We start from the raw sequence: 17,150 nt of genomic DNA, 5'->3' as shown, positions 1-17,150 counted from the left end.
ATGGCTCATAGCATCACTGAGGTATGCAATCCCCTTAGTTACAACAAGGTTGTGATCCATGAAGGGGAACCCAAGGCTTAGCACACAGTAAACTCTCAACTAGTAATAGTTCTTTTCCCTTAACTGGCTTCTCTCTCCTGTATATGCATTTTCCTTTCCCTGTATCTCCTACTCCCTTCCTTTCCTCCTCCTAATGACTATAGATGGTTTTTGCTTACTTCTCATTCCTTCTCCCATTTCTCTGGTTTATAGTATTCCCATCCTTTGGGGAACTGACCCTCTGCCACTTTATGTGGTTCTGGTGACAATGACAATTCTCCAAGGATGGGTCCAATTATAGGTCCTCCTTCAGAAATTTAAGTTCTCAGTAGTCTGAGTCCATACATTTCTGTTGAAAAAAGCCTTCTAACATAAGCAGATAATAAGACCAACACAAAGAAAGAAGTCAAGAAATCGAGAATATCCGGAAGACATTTAAATTTTTCGATCTGGCTGTTCCTGGACTGCTCTACCTCCATTCTCAGTTCAGTTCAGTCGCTTAGTCATGTCCGACTCCCTGAAACCCCATGAACCACAGCACGCCAGGCCTCCTTGTCCATCACCAACTCACAGAGTTTACTCAAACTCATGTCCATTGAGTCGGTGATGCCATCCAACCATCTCATCCTCTGTCGTCCCCTTCTCCTCCTACCTTCAATCTTTCCCAACAACAGGGTCTTTTCCAATGAGTCAGTTCTTCGCATCAGGTGGCCAAAGTACTGGGAGTTTCAGCTTCAGCCTCAGTCCGTCCAATAGATATTCAGGACTGATTCCTTTAGGATGGTCTGGTTGGATCTCCCTGCAGTCCAAGGGACTCTCAAGAGTCTTCTCCAACACCACAGTTCCAAAGTATCAATTCTTCGGCACTCAGTTTTCTTTATTGTTCAACTCTCACATCCATACATGACTACTGAAAAAACCATAGCTTTGACTACATGGACCTTTGTTGGCAAAGTACTATCTGTTTTTTAATATGCTGTCTAGGTTGTTCTACGTGCAAAGTCCAAAAGTCACATTTTGGTTTAACCATTTTAGAATTGTTGTTATTTTCAGTGTTTCCCATTTGAAAAGCACAAAACATCTTGCTTCTCTAAGGGAACAGAAATAGTAAATCATTTCTTTACTTGCTGTGACCCTCAGTTAATTTACTTTTGTTATTAGTGGCTATTAATATAAAGATATTACCAAGTCCTACTACAGGGCAATCAAACATGTGTGGAAAGAGGCAAAAATAAAAATAAAGCCATATGGAGTTACATCTGACCCTTGAACAATGTGTAGGGGTTAATCCAAGTGTAATTTATAGTCAGCCCTTGGTAACTGCAGTTCCTCCACATTCACAAATTCAATCAACCAGAGACCTTATAGTACTGTAGTATTTACTACTGAAAATATAATGTATAAGTGGACCTGGACAGTTCCAACCTGAGTTGTTTAAGATCAACGGTAGACTGAAAACAGCTGCCCATTGAAGATTTACATTCCAAGTGTCAGGGACCTTCAAGACAGCTTCTAGTCATCAGTGCAAACGGTAGTCACTTTTCACCCCTTTACATTTTTACCACTCTGCTCACTCAAAGCTAGGTAATATAAGATATACATTATTTTGTGTCACTCTGGTTTTACATTATTCATTCACTGGATCTTCAATATCTGAAGAAAGGCAACAGCACGTGCCAATAGGAAAAACACCCACATGCAGTAAGGATTAAAGCAAAAATCTTATGAGCTGACAACATACAATAAACTTTGATTAAGTCTTTATTCAGTTTGCCTGCCTAGAATTTCCCTACTTATTCTTTGGTGCTAAGCTTAAATGTCACTTTCTTTCCCTACCGATCATATCCTAGTAGAACTGCCTCTTCCTCCTCTCCCTCTTTTACAGCAATTACAAAATTGTAATTATTTATGTTAGTAGTAATGAGAACTTAAATTTCTGTAGTTAAAAAAAGGGAAATAGAATAGAGCAGATGAAGTACAAAAACACTGTAGTAACAGAATTTACAGCTTGACAATGGAAAGGATCTGATGGGGAGGGAATTCAAAGACAACTCAGAGTTCAAGTTTGGACAATGAGAGGGATGAGCCAATAATAGAGAAAGGGAAGTTAGAAAGAATAATACAGTTTGGATGAGAGAAAATTCAGAACTGAGTACACTGAGCTTGATGGAATAACAAACAGGTGGCGCTCTCAAGCTGGAAACTGAAAGTCAAGCAGCTTCCGTATGGTTGGGAGTTGTCTGAAAGAGGTATTCACTGAAGCTAAAAAACACTGTAACATCACAAGGAAAAAAGTCTAGATTAAGAAAAATGTATAAGGTTAATACTTAATAAAGAAGTTGACCTTGTGAATGAAAAGAAGAGTCTCTAGAATATATAGGAGAACCAGGACTACTGAGTTATAAGGAAAATCAGGAGAAGGGATTTACACTGTCTGATCTGAAAAATTAAAAAGCTAAAACTAATACTAGAAATGCCTCTGTTTGGCAGTTCAGAAGGTCATTAATAAAGACAAGGAGAATAGTTTTACTGAAAAAGAAGGTAGAACAATTAAAACAAGAGACATACTGCTTTTACTTTGGGTTGTGGGTAACACCAAAAGAAGTTGGGGTCGGGGGCAGGGAACAGAGGATGGAGGAAGTGGCAGAAAGAATAAGGAAAAGTGATTTGGGGTTTTGTTGTTGCCTTTTTTTTTTTTAGGCCAGTAAAGATGCTGTTAGGAGAAACTAAAATTAAAATGATAAAGGAATGAACTTAATGCACCTATATATTCTAAAGGTACTTGAACAAGCACAGCTTCATCTTGTTACAGAATGTTCGACACTGAATTTTGTTTTTAATCTCTTGTGTGCTCAGTAGATCAGTCATGCTCAATTCTTTGTGACCCCATGGACGGTGGCCCACAAGGCTCCTCTGTCCATGGAATTTTCCAGGCAAGAATACTGCTGTGGGTTGCCATTTCCTTCTCCTGGGGATCTTTCCAATCCAGGGATCAAACCCGCATTTCCTGTATTGCAGACAGATTCTTCACCACTGAGCCACCAGAAAAGCCCCATTCTAAAGAGTAGCTGGGATACAAATGGTCATGAAGTAGTCGTGAAAGCCTAAAGGACACATCCTGACACCAAATGGTACAGGGGAGGGGAAATTACACAATTTACTGATAAAGAAAAGCAAAGCTGAGGAAGCCTCTGTTTGATGGTCTTAACCGTCTTACGCTTTTCAAAAAAAAAAAGCAAGTGAAATAACCTGCAAAGTCCGAGAGCAGTATACCATTACAGGCTAGGAAAGAGGTAGAAAAGGTCTGAAAGAGCCCCTGTAGGAAGTCAGTCAGAAAAGAATTGTTAAACAAATGTTAAGTATTTTGCAGCACGCTTTAAGAATTTATTAAAACTTAGAAATTAATCATTTTTATTGCTTTAATGTTCCTAGTCTAGCTTGGTGTTTTGCTTAAATATCAAAGTAGTATCTGATTATTTAACAAATCCCTAGTAGCTATTTTCTTAAGGACAAGTATTTGAGAGAATTATGCTTCCCTGGTGGCTCAGGTGGTTAAGAATCTACCTGCAGTGTGGGAGACCCTAGTTTGATCCCTCGGTCAGGAAGATCCCCTGGAGAAGGGAATGGCAACCCACTCCAGTTTTCTTGCCTGGAGAATCCCATGGACCAAGAAGCCTGTAGGACTACAGTCCACGGCATCGCAAAAAGTCAGTCATGACTGAGCAACTAACACTTTCACTTTCTTTCGTATAAAGAAAAAGAATTCTAAATGTAGAAATGGCTATACCTTCTGACAGCTGTCACTTATTATTATGATTGAAAATTAAAATTCCCTGGGAAAATATGAATGATGATTATCCTTAACATTTTAAAGCTTCATAAGTTATAGAAAGAAGTTTCCCCTTCGTTTACACTGAAATTTTTTCAATTACATAATTTATATTTAGGTATTTTATATGTGGGCTTCCCTGGTGGCTTAGATAATAAACAATCTGCCTACAATGCAGGAAACCCAGGTTCGATCCCTGGGTGGGAAAGATCCCCTGGAGAAGAAAATGGCAACCCACTCCAGTATTCTTGCCTGGAGAATCCCATGGACAGAGAAGCCCAGTAGGCTACAGTCCATGAGGTCACAATTTCAGTGGGACATTTTAAAAATACGTAGTATAGCATATATTCAAAAGAATATTATTGTCATAAAAACAGTCACCTTAGAAAGCTTTAAATTTATTCCTAGAATGCTGCCATTGCACAATAAGCTTTGGGATTCTACTTTTGGAACTCCTTTAAAGTCTGAACACAACCTTTGTAATACTATCAAGTGAAAAATCTTCACTTAATACAGGTTTGATTTGGGGATATATTTGGTTATCATAAGACGATTTATTTAAAATAAAAATACCATTTCAAGCAAAAAGTGTGACTATAAAGCATGAACAGATTTTTTTATGCTGCTCTAATGACAGCATCAGTAAAATATATTTACAGCTACATTCCCCTCCTCTACAAGGCCTGCTTTGTAGGTCACCACTCGTATACTCTACTATGTTGGATAAAAATAAAGGTTCAATCATTTAATAGCCATACTTCCTACTACTGCAGATGATATAAGAACCTCTGATAGTTTCTAAAAGTCAAAATTATTGAATATTTAAAAGTAGTCACAGCACTCTCATTTTTAAATTTAGCTAGTTATTTTTCAATGCCCTATCTTTTACTATACTACACTGAAAATTACACCCTTGGCATATACCTGATACCAGCCTTCTCAGTCTGTGGTCTATACCTGCTACACATACGTATACACATGCACACCCCTAATTTTTAATTCCCTATATACATATTTTTCCCCTAATTTGTCACCTGAATGTTATCTGTCAGCTTTGCCTCCAGATGAGCCCTAGGACAGTCTTCCCAACAGTAGCCATTTATCTCCTTTGGCTCTTCTTCCTGGAGCCCAATTTGGCTCAAACTTAACTAAAAATGCTCTACTCCACTTTCTACTTCCAGAAGAAAAAATAACTTAAAAGTGTAATTTTTTCCTACGTTCCTAAGAAGCTTCCATCACTTTTAAAGCCCTACCTCTGACAATTATTCAACTTTGCTTTTATTCTCTTCAAAAGTCTTAATTATTAACTCAGCAATTAAGACTATCCTTATTCTCAAGTTGTACATATGAACTAAAAAATGCCCAAGAAAAGGTTTAATCAGTCATCCTGATGCTTCAAGGCAGTCTCATATTTGTCCATTGCTGAGTCACCTCTTAAGACCATAAGCCTTGTTTTTGATTCAGAAAAAACGTATGCAGACATAAAGTGTTAAGGGAAAGAGTTAAGGTATGTTCCAGGGAAAGGTCAGTGAATGTCTACCAAGGTGTGAAAACCAAACTAGAAGAAAATCAAAATAATTCACTTGATGGAGAAAGAAGCAGAGGCCCAGAGAGGGCAAATAGCTTACCCAAGTTTATACATCTGGGTGGCAGAGATAATACTCCTATCCAGGTCTCTAGATTCCAAGCTTAAAGTTTTTCTACTTTATCCATTCTTAATCCATACTAAATGAAAAGAGCCAAGAAACAAAAGACCATTTACTATATGACTCCATTAATGTCTAATTTCTATAAATCGCAAAACTACAGAGACAAAATACAGACAAGTGGTTGCCTAGAGCTGAAGGCAGGAATAGGGGTTGGGCTAACGGGCAAGAGGGCACTTTCTGGAGGCAAAAATGTTCTAAAATTGGATTGTGATAACTGTTGTACGACTATATTATTTTTGTTTAGTCACGAAATCGCAATCCCATGGACTGTAGCCCACCAGGCTCCTCTGTCCATGGAATTCTCCAGGCAAGAATACTAGAGTGGGTTGCCATTTCCTTCTCCAGGGAGTCTTCCCGACCCAGGGACTGAACAACATCTCCTGCATGAGCAGGCAGATTCTATACCACTGAGACACCAACTATATAAATTTACTAAAATTTGAATTGTGAATTTTATGATATACAAATTAAACTTCAATCAGTTCAGTTCGGTCACTGTCATGTCGAACTCTTTACAACCCCATGAACCGGAGTATGCCAGGCCTCCCTGTCCAATAAACTTCAATAAAGCAATCCAAAAAATTACTAAGAAAGAACTCAGATTTTAGCTTCACAACTGTGGAGCTCTCCGAAAATTTTATGTCAAAAAGAAGTACTAAAACATGAAGAAACCAGCCTTTTCCAAACTTCAGATCCTTTTCCCTTCAGATTTTTCAAAAGTTAAATACCTTACTTTCTAACCTTATATTTGATACGGAAAGAGAAGGTGACAGGCACTGGGCAAATATACACAGAAAAAACATGCACATTTCCTGCAAAAACACTTTAGTTGTTGATCATTATTTCCTTTTAGGTAGGATTCTGCATGGCTCTAAGTGAACTTCTGCAGACAGTTATAGAACAGAGAATGTGCTCTTATCTAACAAACTGCTCCAAGACAGAGTTCTTCGTTGATTTCATTTTCACCATTATAATTTGTGCCATTATAAACACTAATAACAGGAACCATTCCTAACTGCATATTAGCAAGTTTCTTTAGTTTATTATTTGTACATCCTTATTAGGTATACAACTCTTTAGCCTACTCAGCACAAGAAGCATAGTCCTCATTTACTTACAAATTAAAAATAACATTATATCATTCATTCTATGAATGCTTTACACCTGTAAGTATCAAGCTGGTAATCTACTGCTTGGATCTTAAAAACAAACAGTTCTAACTGGTGAAGGCCCAGATGTGCATAATCATGTTAGAGGAAGCAGTCAGAATTACTCAGTAAATCTACCTTTCTCATGCCACTGAAGCTTATTTCACCAATGCTAAAGCCTTTTTGACTCAAGAGCTTTAATTACCACCTTCTAAACCCTAAAATTTCAATAACTTTCTAAAAGATAAAGAAAAATTTGAAACTTGCAAAAAGAAAACAAAATATTTACCCTGGCTTAAGTTCTAATTTTAAAGAATATATTTTTCTCAAAATTACAACCTTTTGTCATTCGGTAACTGACTGAATTAAGTAGTTACTCACAAAACTCAATACATACAAAAAAAAATTACAATCTCTACTGAATGTATCTCTTTCAGGTACAATTCCATATGTTAGAGAAATTGAATGAGTCAGATCTCTAATGACTAGGGCCCTAATCATCAAATATACACTTTCTCCTTGTGAATATTCCACAGTAACTGGCTTAAATCTGCTAAAACTACTCCCATGAAAGGAGAACATTACTGTCCATTTTCGTTTCAGAGCTGTTCTCTTCAGTGGACATAGGTTCCTACTGTTTGGGTTTGTTAGTTTTTGTTTTTGTTTTTTTTAACATTAAATTATTCAAATGAGGCAGACAAAGGAGGTAAAGAGACATTCTAAAAAGCAAATTCCGTGTAGTCAGAAACTCCATAGACGACGACAGAAATAACAGAGAAGGCATAAGACTGCATTTCAAGAAATAGAAGAAGGGACTGCCATGTATTTAACAGTAAGCAGAACAATAATATGACTGACACAGGACTCCTAACAATGAACACCTCCCATATCCCTTTTTATACAAAATCATTAATAAATGATTAATAATGAATTGGGATTCCCTGGTAACTCAGTTGGTAAAGAATCCACCTGCAATGCAGGAGACCCCGGTTCAACTCCTGGGTCGGGAAGATCCACTAGAAAAGGGATAGACTACCCACGCCGGTATTCTTGGGCTTCCCTGGTGGCTCAGCTGGTGAAAAATCCACCTACAGTGGGGGGAGACCTGGGTTCCATCCCTGGGTTGGGAAGATTCCCTGGAGAAGGGAATAGCTACCCACTCCAGTAATCTGGCCTGGAGAATTCCACAGACTATATAGCCCATGGGGTTGCAAAGAGTCAGACACAACTGAGTGACTTTCAATAATTAAACCCCACATCAACCTGAATTTCTTCCAGTCTCTTGCCTACTGCTGCAAGAGAATGAGGCCATTATAATAAAATTATTGTTAACATAAAAGCTAATGTTCTACCAGGAAATATTCTATGAACTCTAAGAAAGAAAAAAAAAAAAAATCCTGCAAAGGTGGCAAACTCCCAGATTTTTCACCACTGTTGGAAAAGAAGACAGATGATAAACAGGGAGATGAAGGGAGTGGATGGAGTGGAAAAAACTGAAAAAGAAATCTCCCTCACCTCTAAAGAAAGAAGGTTCATCAACCAGTACATCCCCTCTCTCAGTCTCCCACCTCACTGGTCTCAAGCTTACCTAAGGCTGAGACAATGAATGAAATATAAAAGCTAAAAACTTTATTTTTCCACCTTTACTATTTATCAAGATATTACAATAAATTAATCTTAAAAACTATAAAAGTTATTTTAAAAGCTAGCTTATGGAATATTAACTCATTTAATAACACTGGGATGCTTTTACAGCTTGATGGTTTGTAAATACCATTTTTACTACAGACAAATTTATTCTAAAGCTCTAGGTATTAAGTCATATTAAACGGCATTTATCTCATCTAAGGGATATAAACAGCCAGCCATAAATTAGTAAAAACTTAAAACTCGTTCATGGTTCAGTAACAGTCTTAAAAAAATAAGATTTACACAGACACAAAACAGGTTCATTTTAGTTATATATTTGGGGTAAATCAAATGGAACAACCTTCCATTTTCCCTTCACTTGTGTTCATTTACAAACAGAAAGCTACAGCATTTACAACTCACATGATGTAACACTTCTCATAACTGAGATGCTAAAATAAACATGAGCTTAATGTCCCATTTACATCAAAGATTAACATCAATAGTTTATTATTTTCTAATATGAACCTTATTTACACCTACCAGTCACTGAGACTGTGACGAGTAGAAACATTAAGCCTGATCTTCTTAACGTAAATATGTTAAATCATGTTTATTCAGTTTATCCCTGAATTAGTTTAATTTCCAAAAAAACCCCCAAGTTCTTAGATACAACAAATACAGGAGAGCATTTCAGGAGTGATCTTCAAAGCTTTATTCCAGTGCTTAAATGAAGAAGTTATACTATAGAATCAATACAAAAGAAAAGAGAATGATAGCAAAAGCAAGTGTTTGAATTACATCTGTTCTAGCCTTATTTGTCAATTTGTCAATTTTTTTAAACTTAAAATTCAACACACTTCCTCGTCACATGTTCTTTTCTGACAAAAAATTATCACAAAAAGATATTTTTTTAAAAGTAGTAAATGAGTGTAATATTGGGTTTTTAGCAAATAAAGCCTATATCTTAAAAAAAAAATAAATGAAATTAACTCAATAGCTCTACTTTCTATAAAGAGCATGAATAACTCTTGTACTGAAATACACGGCATAATTCACAGGCCATATTTGCTCTTCTTCCATTAAAAGAAAAATCTAGAGTACTGCATAAAGTCCATATGGGCTTTATCTTTAAAATATTATACAGACTGATATAAAGTCATTTAATCAAGGAAGAAAAAAACTATGCCAAGTGAATGATATGGTTCATTTTATTGGTTTGATTCCTAATTATCCCAAAGAGAAAATCACAGGATGATAGAGGATGGTTGGAGAAGGGGAGATGTAATCAGGAAAGTAGAATGTAGAGAGAAAGGAAGGTTGAGACTTGAGACTAATCTGTTAAAAATTTATATACATATATACCCATATAACCTTCTTCTGCTCTGAATTTTAAACGGTCTTTTTTAAAAGAATCAGTCGTAATTATTCTTTACTTTTAGACATGTTTCTTTCATTATAACAAGCTACAATTCAATAGTACAATTCAATATCAATTCAAACTGCAAAACCATATACTATATGGTACAGAAATATAAGCCAGAGAATCATCAACAGGAGAACCAAGGGAAACTTGGTATTTATCCTCTAAATCCTATATCTACAATACTACTGTTGACTACAGAAGACTGGAGATTGATATATCTCATTTGCAAAGTACCAATAGGACTAGTATTGATGCCTGAGTAGAAAAATTATGCTGGTTTCAGAGTTGCTTAGAATCTCAATTTTGTTTTAAGTAAAGAAACTTAATTTCATGTTTATTTTTACATTTGCTTTTATGATTATGAAATGAAAATGCTTTTACAAGTGTGCTATAATATGAAATGGGTATGTTCACCATTTAATTAAACCAAGAGATTTACTAATACTGTGCAGTGAATTAAAAAGAACCATTAAAGAAATGAAAAACATATATGAAAATATTCTAGAATATCTTAAAGTGATTAATTTATAGCATTAACTTTTTAAAAACAGTAAACACCTCACTATTCTGTATCTCACAGATATTTTCATTCCTTTCAAAGAATCTACTTTTTTATTTTACCACCACCGAAATTCTATTTACACAATGAATAGCAACGGAGAACAGCCCAACTACTACCCTCAGAAAACTAAAATATTCTGATTTTAATATACACACAATCAATCCTAACCTCGAATTTGGAAGAATATGTGAACCGTAAGAAGTAAAATCAAAACTGATTGCAGTTCAGAAACCTAAATAAAGTGCCACAGATCAAAAAAATTACTGCTTCATATTCAAATGCACAAGTTCAATTTCACAGATCAGATGGACTCACTGCATTATATTGCAGGAGAGAGATGTTAAGAAGTGACCTTGGGATCCTGCTTTCCAGATCTCCAGATGTTTAAAGGACCCATTTTTTTTTATTGCAATTACCTTTACTTTTGATAAATACCTAGCTAGGTATTTATTGATCAATAAATACCTAGCTATTGATAAATACCTAGCTAAATACTACATGCTTGATATCTTTGCTCTTATAAGACTCTACTTGAAGCTCTTTTGAAATGTTTGGACTATAGATATTATAAAGAAAAAACTTAAGAAGATACAACATGCACAAAGGGTTAACAGATACTGCTTCCTTTCTGATGCAATGCGTAATAAGTTTAAGAATCTGTCATCATATACCCTAAGTTTGGGGACCAACTTTCAGAGGTTTAAAATGAGAAATTTAACAAACCTTATGCATTTATTTTCAGATCACGAAAAAAACTAACTAATTTGTAATATACAATATATATACTCCACAAGTAACTATTGACAGATAAGATATATATTCATTATCAATTCCTTTACTCCTTTAACTAAAAATTAAATTTCTCTTTCTTCTGGTCATAAAAATCTGGTTTGGGGTGTTTGAAAAAGTTCAAACATATATTAAGCCATGCTTTGCTTTGGCACTAGCTCCCCCTCCAGACCAACCTACTGATATAACGGGCACTTAAAAAAATAAACAAGGAACACAAGTTTTTCCAAGCCACTAGTGATTTAACAATTCACCACTTTTAAAGACACTCCAGTGCCTTAAAATAACTAGTTAAAACTTGTAACCAAACACTGCAGAATGTAATCTAAGTTACTGTTTTTCAATTCTCTCTCTCAAAACTGACTTGAAGGAAAACAACTTTAAGTGTCTATTTCAATTTAAGAACATCCTAAAGTACAATCTATATAATGCTATGTTTTATATAAATTATTTTGAATCACTGTCTTAATAAACCACAAGATATTCTTCATGTTAACTGACTACTTAATCAAAAACACATTTTTGCATCTGTTTCTGCTATCTATGCAACTTTCATTCCAGCTGTTCAGCAATTTAAGTAGAATTCTCAGTTTATAAAGTAGGAAAAGGAAAATTCACGCCTCCAAACCACCCTTCTATGTTCCTTAAATCCTATTCATTTCTAACACCCTGCATTTTTACATACTAAGCTATAAAATCATAATTTCAAATCTTTGAATTCCCACCTTATCCTTACTATTGTAGTAGGTATAAATCAAACGAAGATTTACTATGTGCATTTTATGGTATATTTCACAAGGCTAGCAATGTACAAGGCTTTATTATACATCATAGGATTTCAGGTTAATTTTAAGTTACTTTCAAGAGAGAATACAACTTACTCCACTACTTCAGCATAACTCTATAATACTGCAAATCTCTCTCCTAAAAAGTTTTCTACATGATGCTTTCTTTAAAAGAAATATGCATAAAAACAAAAGTTAATCAAGAAAATAAATATGCACTTATCCCCAAGAATAACAAGGGAGCAAAAAACTGCAATTAAACCTTGCTTGCAGTTTCTAAAGAGAACCAAGCCAAAGTTCAGTTACTTGTGATGAGTTTAACTGTAAACTGAGAGAAAACTTTTGTCGAAATTTAGTCTGCGTTACCTTGAGGTTTGGGGTGTTTCTACAGGAGATTCTGGCTTGCCTAGGTCCACACTCTTGAGCTGGATTAAGTCCACTGTAAACTAACCGAAACATGGGAATAAGAAATAACACCCTGCTCTATCCAAGGCCTCACTCAAACGCTAAAGCTCACCAGGGATAAATTCTAACCATGACACTGCCATTTAACTTAAGAAATACACTGCATCTCTGACGTTATGTGTGGCTGAAGATTGCAATCCTCACTGTGAGAAAAAAAAAAACAGGTGCTGCACACGACAGCCCCCTCACTCTTGCAGAACAAACCTCCTTTAACTGGAGATTAAATAAATAAATATTTAAGAACTCATTTAACCTTCCCAAATAAGTTTGGAGCTCTAAAGCCGCCAGCTCATCATTTCCACGTCAAACGAGGGTGCAGCGGCACTCAAGCCGTGAAACTGCCCTGGCACTGGCCCCTCGCCGGGAGCGGATCTTTGCACGGGTCCACTCCCCAATTTCCTCCCGGAGAACCCCTCAGGAAAGCCCTTAACGCACAAGCATGCTTGTCCCCACAGTCTGTGACACAAGAGAGCGAGTTGCTGGAGAAAGGGCAGGTAAGAGCAGAGAAGAGGGACACCTCCCACCCCCGCCCCCATCTCCTTTCCTCGGTTTCGGCCCCTGCCCTAACCAAGGATGCGCGACGCCGAGGGCAGCAGCCGAGCCGCTCCACGCCCCGGCCGAAGCTGCAGGCGTCCCTAGTCCCCTGCCGCGGCCCCCACCTCCCGCAACCCCCGCGGCCAAGCAAAGGCACCCATCAGAGGGTCCCGGGGGCTCCCTCCCCACTTTCCCCGGAGCCGCTGCATAAGCAGCAGCAGTGGCAGCAAAAGGCCCGGGGGTCGCCTCGGGGGAAAGAGAGCTGCGACGGCCGGCAGGCACCTTCCCGGAGCCTCCTGAGATCCCGCGCTTGCCCACCTCCAGACCCCGGGGCGCGCGGGGCCCGGCTCCCAAACGCCCCCTTACCCGAGGCGGGAGCAGAGGCGGTCTCCGCCGTTCCCCAGCAGCCGCCGCCGCTACAGCCCTCAGCCGCAGCTGCCCCGCGCTGGGGAAGTGGGAGGGGTGGCTGGGTGGAGGATGCTACTCCCTACTGAAGGGAGAGGAAGAAACGGAAACAGGAACCGCCGCCGTCGCTGCTTAACGGAGCCTTCGGCGCCACTGACTGAGGGAAAGCGCAAGGCGGCGCGAGCCAGGCAGTCGCTGACAGCGCGAGACCGAGCGCGAGCCGGGTCCCGGGCGCGCGACCCCGAGCAGCGCCGGCCCCATTCCGCGAGGAGAGGAAGGGGACGGGTCGGCCGAGGGGCGGCGAGGGGCGGGGGCCTGGAGCCAAGAGAACCGGGCTACTCGGGTCTACCGGAGATAACACGCGCACGCGCCTGAGCGGCTCTGACCGCGAGCGCAGGCGGGGAAGCCTCGGCTAGAGCAAGCGTGCCCGCGCGCATGGGAGCGCGCGCATGGGAGCGCGCGCCCCCTCAGCGTCCCAAGCTTCTGGGAGAAGGCGCGCATGCGCTGGCCACTGCCTCCTACGGCGACCCCCGCCTGTGCCAGGGCTTCTCCCCGCCCCCTTCTCGCCGCGCCCGTGGACCGCGTAGCCGCAGCGTCCGACTGCCGGGCTGAGCCGCGGGCCACAGCGGGACGGGGAGCCTTCTAGCAGGGTCGGCAACGCTGTGCGCACGGGCGCTGACTCCGACACGAGTGTAGGCCGCCCTCTACCGCTTGAAGGCCAAAGGCTGAAGGAGGCGCGAGCGGAGCCGGGCTTCCCCACTCCCGGGAGCGCCACCTCCGGGGAATGCCGTATTCTCAACCGCCGGGAAACGGATCGGCCCGTGCCAGTTCAGCCCGCGGCCCTTAAGTACCACTGGTACTGGATATACGAAGCAGGCTCCTTGCTACTTTTTAGGAGTGATCGCTGCTGCTCAGCCCCCGTAGCGCAGGTCTGGCCGCTCCACTGCAGCTTGCAAAACACGATCATAGAATGGCATCGCACTCCCATGCGAATAGTGAAGCCCGGTTTAATCTTGTGAGAGCTGGTCTTCCACATTCGCCCGGACAGAAAGACCCCTCCCCCATGAGAGCCTGGGTTCGGTGCCTGGCCTCTCCCCCCGACCCGCGGCTGCAACAACCCCTCCAAGGCGGAAGTTTATTCAGTACGGGAAAGAGAACATGGGGCGGAGGAGGGAGCTTTTCCCTAGGATGCTTCCTACCCGGCTCGGACTCGGGAAAATTCCTGGCGCCCGCGATGCAGAGCAGTGGGCCGAAGAGCTAGCCCAGTCCAGCCCTGACGGCGAGCTGAGCCAGAGGAGCTGAGCGCGCCGCCCCGGCACACAAAGTAGTCGCGAGCCGAGGCGGGGGTGCTACGGTGGCCAATCAGAGACACGAACCGCGTGAGTGGAGTGCGAGTCAGCCAATCGGAGGGCGGGAGGATGAGCTTCCCGTACCGAACTCTTCCCTGTAGCCTCCGGACCCAGATCCCAAGCCTGGGTGCAATACCTTGAGAAAGCGAAATGGTGCCCGTAAAGACAAGAATGACTTCTCCAGACTTGGATATTTTTAAGTAAATGCCTTGGGAACCTATCACAGAGCGAAGATCGGCAGCCTTTTAGATGCCAAGTATGAAAGGATCACAGAAAAGAGATTTAAGAGGCAGTGGTGGGCTGCCAAGACTGCAATCTGCCTAATAATATTAATAAATTTACAATATTTGTTGACACCTTTTTAGAGTCCAGAAACTGTATTACAGAAATACAAATAAGATGCTTCTAATTCAAAAAAAAAAAAGTTCCCTGTCCTCGAGAAGTTTAGTTTCCTCTGAAAGAGGTTTGCTGGACCTTGCAACGGGTTTTTATCATCAGCCCTTTAAAGAAAAAGCTCTCAGTTAAGTGGTAGTTGCCAGTCATTTTTATGATTGTCTCCCTGTAAGAAAAGAAATTTAGAAAAAAGTAGAGTGACTGACCTAAGGTTACACAAAAATATATACTGGCAGAGCCAGAACTATATTCTAGCTTAGCGTTTATATTCCATCATTCAACCATCATTTATCCTATGCATGGTTGCTATCGCTTACTGCAGAGGTTTCTGCACTAAGTTAATAAACTGAACAAAAGTCTGCTATAATGGCTACATACCTTGTTGTTGGAATTGAACAGAAATTTTAGACTTATGCCATAGTAAGATAGATTAACGGAGAAGGCACCCTACTCCAGTACTCCAGTACTCTTGCCTGGAAAATCCCATGGACGGAGAAGCGTGGTGGGCTGCAAGTCCATGGGGTCACTAAGAGTCGGACACGACTGAGTGACTTCACTGTCACTTTTCACTTTCATGCATTGGAGAAGGAAATGGCAACCCACTCCAGTGTTCTTGCCTTGAGAATCCCAGGGACGGGGGAGCCTGATGGGCTGCCGTCTATGGGGTTGCACAGAGTCAGACACGACTGAAGCGAGTTAGCAGCAATATAGATTAAAGGCCAAAGTTTTATCAGTCAAACTCTAGGTACTTTTTAGAAGTCAGAGGTGAGGTCGATATCTGCTTTCTTAATTTAAACAGTACTTTTTAACAATACTTTAGCAAGCATGTTTAAGATCTCCAGTTTCAAAGCTTTCCTTTACATTTGCCTCAAACTCCTGGGTTTTTTAATATTGCCTTCATTTTTCCTCTCCAAAAGCCTAGGAAGTGAAATACTTATATTCTCTACCTCTTTCTGCTCAAAAAAAAAAAAAAAAAACCTGTCCAAAGAATGTTTGTCCGGAATTTCTTGCACATTTATAGGATGGTTCTTGTCTTCTTGTTGTTGTTTAGTGGCTAAATCATGTCTGACTCTTTTGCAACCCCATGGATTATAGCTCACCAGGCTCCTCTTTTCATGGCATTTCCCAGGGAAGAATACTGGAGTGGGTTGCCATTTCCTTCTCCAGGGGATCTTCCCCACCCAGGGACTGAAACCACCTCTTCGGCATTGGCAGGCGGATTCTTTACTATGGAGCCATCAGGGAAGCCCAAACCAGATAATCTGCTGTCTGTAAAATAAATATACTCAGAAACTAGTCCATTAACAATTTGGATTGCATTCTGTTGAGTCAATGGACATCTCAGTCACTGACAGAACACAGCCCTTTCCAGGACATGCCCAGCATTTAGTGGCCACCTCAGAACTGGAAATATCAGTTAAACAACTGATTTTTGAGAACCAATCTTTACACATTAAGGTCTGGGCCAATAATGAATTTCAAGAAAGTTTCCAACAGTTCCAGCTTTTAAAAAACACATTTCATTTACTCTTACAAAAGAGGTTACTACTGAAACTCTGCCTTCTTGCTGGGTTAAATTTCTGACAGAAAAAAATCCCCAAAAGATTCTAAACATCTCTGGCTACCCATAGACATCTCTGTCAAAGGCTGATTTCTCCATAAGCTCCAGCTTCCCTCTATGCTTCTGGACCCTCCATCTCTTCTTACTTCATCTGCCTCTCATCATGCCTCGTGTCTGATATTTGCTTGACCAAGTAGAATTGCTCCACAACCCCCACGGCTTTGTTACCAGCGAGGCATTAGGCCTATCTTTGCTTATCTGAAAACTTACAGGCAAGTTCTGCTCAACAAAACACTGTACAGAACATTCTTTATGATATGTTTTACTAAGAACTAATAGAACCTTGTCCGTACTTTATATTCTTTTTCACAGCCTAGATTAAATTCTTTCATCAACCAAAACTTGTGGGATCTTGCAGGTGGGGTGAGGCGGAGTCAACCATTAGACAATACAAAAGATCAAAATGAAAGTTAATGAGTACATAAGAAGCTATTGTTTCAAGAGATTAGCTAGATCAAAGTTAATGA

General features: G+C 40.2%; 1 protein-coding gene across 9 annotated transcripts in view; it reads right to left on the bottom strand.

The window, feature by feature from the left end:
- Positions 1-14,661, bottom strand: part of FUT8 (fucosyltransferase 8) — a 330,255-nt gene extending 315,594 nt beyond the window's left edge. For 5 of the 9 annotated variants that reach the window (XM_024997230.2, XM_024997232.2, XM_010809440.4 and 2 more), the window contains exon 1: positions 13,282-13,703. The gene's annotated coding sequence lies outside the window, so the exon portion shown is untranslated. Of the gene's footprint in view, positions 1-12,282; positions 12,363-13,281; positions 13,704-14,519 lie in introns of those variants that run through there. The other 4 variants (XM_024997231.2, XM_005211923.5, XM_024997235.2 and 1 more) reach the window with 2 other exon arrangements.
- Between the last annotated feature and the right edge of the window lie 2,489 nt (positions 14,662-17,150).

Source organism: Bos taurus, chromosome 10 (assembly GCF_002263795.3).
Source record: "Bos taurus isolate L1 Dominette 01449 registration number 42190680 breed Hereford chromosome 10, ARS-UCD2.0, whole genome shotgun sequence".
Taxonomy (NCBI): Eukaryota; Metazoa; Chordata; class Mammalia; order Artiodactyla; family Bovidae; genus Bos; species Bos taurus.
Note: the sequence above shows the minus strand (reverse complement) of the source record. Positions and strands in the feature narration are given on the sequence as shown.